Raw genomic sequence first — 4,572 nt, 5'->3', positions numbered from 1 at the left:
CTCTCTCTCCCTTTCTTTCTTTCTCGCTTTCGTACCCAGCGCCTCGCTTCATCCTCCTCTTCCTCCTCCGTCTATCTCCTCTACTACCTTCTCCTTCTCCCTGCGGATGCCTCAGCCTTGCACCCTCTGCCCAGCATCCCGGCAAATGCTCGCTCCATCCCCGGCAACTCCGGACGCAGGACGCAGCGAGAAAGGCGCACCGCTCCGTTCTGATCTGATCTGAGCACACTGCGGATTGACTTGAAAGAGAGGCGGACCAGGGGCAAAAGGGAAACAAGGAGACACCGGTCGCTGACAGTGGCCAGGATCTCATTTCGGTAAGTCATCGCGTTATTTTCTCCTGCTTTAGACTTAATATGATCGGGCAGAGAGGGAGAGGGTGACAGGTTTACAAACGCCTGTGCTTTTAGACTGTTATCATTCATCAGAATGAGACGTGGTGTTGCAGTTTGGAGATGCGCAGGAAACCTGATGGTTAAGACTTCTGGATCATGCATGGAGGATGATTTCGGGAAACTGCTGGTTTAAACATGATGCCCCGCTTTTGATAACAAGCTTGCTGGGAAGCTCCTCTCAGAAACAAGCGTCCGACTGTGTTCAGATCACCCAACACACAACAGATATTCCAGCTGACTGCTGACCCAAATTCACTGCTGGTTGTGCGTAAAAGTACTCTGAAGGTGCGAAAAGCACCTTGTAAACAAAGAAGTAGGATTGCTCTTCCTCGCCAGATAACTAATTATTTTGTTTTGACAACTCCATTCACAACCAGAAGTTAAAGTTGTTGTTATATCCTTAAAAATGTGATACTTGGACATGTTTTTATGGTATAGCATGGTGCATGAGTTATTACTGGACGAAATTCTGTTATGAACAGTGGGGCTTTGTGGTACAGTATGTTACTAATAAACCAAATTATTTGGCGATATCGATCAAGTGTTAAAATGCCTTTTCTCTGTGAGGTTCAGGAGCATGAGTCCAAGAGGTGACACAAGGATAAGAGTATGGGTAAGACTCCATACCTTTCCCACAGCCATACTTGTATTTTGATCAATAGACATTTTCAGGAGGGGGATTGTGCGCTGGCAGTTTGTCAAGGGCGTACTATATATCCTGCAGATGATGTGGAGGAGAAGAGGAGGAGGAGGAGGAGGGCTGGGCTGCTGTTAGGCATGCTGTGGGTACATGCGTAACGTACTGCATGTCAGCACTTTGGCAGGTGCATGATGGACAGCAGAGGCGCAGTCGTACAGAGAAGGAAAAAGTATGCTTAGGTTTATATCACATTAAACCCTTTGTCTTCTGATCTGTGCTGCTTCCATACAATAAAACTTTGCAGGTTAGGCAGCTTCCTCTGTGGCCAGGTAAGCAATGTGTAACAAGGAGAATTCAATCCCCTTTAATTCCCCTCAAACTGATCTCTGTTGCAGGAATATGGGGATATAGATTTTTTCCTCCCGCCCATGTCCTCTACGGACAACCACTGCTCAGTCTGTTTCAACCAGCATGTTATCCACTTTTCCAGTTCTTTAAGTGATGACAGTACAACACTCTCCTTGCCCACGAGCCACACATCTTCAAGAGCTTCAATAGATTTTTTTATTGTTCAAGGATAAGCAGCATTACTAAAGACCTATCACTGTGGGAACTGTCTAAACTATTCTTGTGCATTCTCTCTCTCACACACACACACACATATGCGCACACACCCTTCATTCCGTCTCTAAATTTCCTAAAGATTAGCTTCTTTTATGTCCAGTGAATGTCTCCAGTGGGCATGAAAAGCCTCGTCCTTCATCGCGGACACAGATTAAGCTAATTCACACAGCAGCGCAGGCCTAATGCCTAATCACTATGCTGTGCCGGCAGAACAGAACAGTCTTTATACTGTGGTAGCCGAGAGAGGGAGGGAAAGACAGGGAGAGAGAGCAAAGGGGGAAAGCTAGCCGCCGGTGCCTATTGATCGGACGGAGGGGCTACTGGCAGGCGTCCACGGGATGGAGTGCTGACGACAGTCCAAAGAGCTGGCGGGATGAGCTGGCCCCGCAGTTGCCTTATAGAGTAATGCTGATGAGAAGGGAAGAGTTTGCATTATAGTTATTCTCCCTGTAGCAGAGCAGGATCAGGGAGGATCTGAAAATAAGTGTTTTGTTTTTATCAGTGAAAGTGGGGTAAGGTTTAGTTAGTGTGTCAAACAAGTTGTAACAGATCAAATACCTTTCTGTTGTGAGCTTTGATGTTTGGATATTTGGTCTATTGTGAGGTGAGAGAAAATCATCTTTCCAGGCTACATAGTAGCTTCATCTGGCGTATGATGAAGCTTGTAGTCTAAAGACTTTGAGCTTTGTAACATTTCAATGTCTGCAGTGAAATTTAATCTGCTTTAATATGATTTTTTCTTAGACTTGATAAGAAGACAGAGATCTTTCAGTGGGATGAGACTACTTCCATCCTTTCCACTCCACAGTAAGACAGCGTAGAGAGCAGCAAGACTTTCCTCCAGCAGCAGCACTGGGAGCACCTGTCAATGAGCATCTATAGGTCCAGGAGTGCTGTTCTACTCTCCCTATCAAAGTAGTCAAGGCCAAACGGTTCCTCCCTACAGTACTACACTGCACATTTACTACTTCAACACAGGCACACGTTACACACATCTCCTAGATACCGAAACACGTGAGAGTATCGCCCTTGACAGCGGATTTTTCTCGTTTGAATTTAAGAAGCTAAGTATTGGATTAGATGACTGCTGAAAATGCACAAATAGCTTTCCTCCAGAGGAGCTATGAGGCCCGGTAGCAAATATTTTACTTCTGTGAGGCGTGACAAGCCCAGAGGCAACATCTGACACTGTTCATTTAGTCAATATGACGAGCTATTGTCACACTTATTGTTGGTACAAAATTAGACTGCATCTTTTAATAGCAGTCTAATTACTTGTGATTTGAAATGTATGTCCTATTTATGACCTTTTCTCCATGAACACACAAAAATGTTTATTTTCTGTTATAGAGAAGTATCCATATGTAGGACTACATGCAGTTTATGCTACAGTAAATTGTACAAGCTTCCTATCTACATCTACTACATGACTGAAAGACATAAAACAAAGAAAACAGACAAGAAACAAGTGTAGAACATGAAACACCATGAAGATGAAAAAGGGGATGTAGTGTAGAACAAATGCTTTGATTTAACGCTTTAATGTCCTTTAGCGGTTATCTGCTGTATGTTATACATGTTTCCCTCTATACGTCCACTAAAGAGCAGTGTGAACAGGCCTCAGGCACAGGGCAGTCATTTGGTCCATACTTGCCGGGTTGCATTGATTGCATATTCATGGTCACAGGGGAGGTGCTAACTGACAGCCACAGAGTGTTCATCAATCAGATGACTTGATGCTTATGGTAGTGGCTAGATGCTTATGAGCTTGCTTAATGACATAAAAAACATTGATGTGCTACTGCTAATGGACATTTTTACAATATCCCCCATTACTGTGGAATTGTTACAAGATTACATACATGTTATGCACCATTAAACCTGTAATATCACTCTTCTTCCCCTTAAGAGTGCCGCACAGTGCACCCAACATGGCTTTCTTGGGGATATGTCCAGGTAATATTCTAGATGTTACATTTTGTGCTTAAGTGTGTCCTTGTGAGTCATTCATGAACCAAGTCAAGACATCGTTGCTTTCATTACTATTGTTAATCAGACTGAGAGTGACATACGTCAGCAGCTTGCACTTTCAGGAATACATTCAATCCTACCAGTGATGCAGCACTGTGTTGGTCTTTTCATCTTATTTTATATCCAGTGGTTTTTTAAGAGTAAATACTGGACTGACAACATATTTTTAAGGAAGAAATATTATTAAATATGAAATTAATTTAATTGAAAGTATGAGAACTTGCAACACTTTCTGCAAACATGACGCAAACCTTTCTGGAATTTAAAGTAAACTTAATGAAAAAATGATGAATTAGAACATAAATGAATAAATAATGCAACACAACACTGAGGCTTAACATTCTAACACACCACGTAATAATCTGATCTTATTACATATTAAGTGAATTTATGTCAAACTTAAACACTTTTTTTCACCTTTGATCATTGGATACAATTGATTGAACATGACTGAGGTGGCTTATCATCGCTCGGGCTGAGATCCATTTGACAAGTGAATTCATGTTCAAGATAAGGTACATGTTTCTAGCATGGTCTAGTGATCACGGGAGGCCATTCTGCAACCAGAGGCCCCATTTTTATTTCGAGAGTGTCTTAGAGCACTCCAGCTCAAAGGACGTTGGTTTGTCACTGACCCTTTGACCTCTCTGTGAGGAAAAGGAAGCAGAATGACAAATTTTCCCTTTGGGGAATCAGCTGAGGAAAGCATGTTTAATACAGTGCATATCAAATTGACTCACACCATGGGAGCAACACTTTGAAAGCACCGCAAAAAAATCAGAATAGTCCAGCCTGATATGACACAACCCTCCTTTTTTCATGTTTCCCAGCACCATTAGTGTATCCTCACCATCTGCTGACCTTCATATGAAAGTCAGAAAG

At 42.7% G+C, this 4,572-nt stretch overlaps 1 protein-coding gene across 1 annotated transcript in view; it reads left to right on the top strand.

The window, feature by feature from the left end:
* Positions 1-243: 243 nt before the first annotated feature.
* The window catches only part of ctnnd2a (catenin (cadherin-associated protein), delta 2a), a 279,187-nt gene continuing 274,858 nt past the window's right edge, over positions 244-4,572 (top strand). The window contains exon 1 of the mRNA XM_042399032.1: positions 244-317. The gene's annotated coding sequence lies outside the window, so the exon portion shown is untranslated. The remainder of the gene's footprint in view (positions 318-4,572) is intronic.

This window comes from Thunnus maccoyii, chromosome 21, assembly GCF_910596095.1.
Source record: "Thunnus maccoyii chromosome 21, fThuMac1.1, whole genome shotgun sequence".
Taxonomy (NCBI): Eukaryota; Metazoa; Chordata; class Actinopteri; order Scombriformes; family Scombridae; genus Thunnus; species Thunnus maccoyii.
This window is presented reverse-complemented; position numbering and strand designations above follow the sequence as displayed.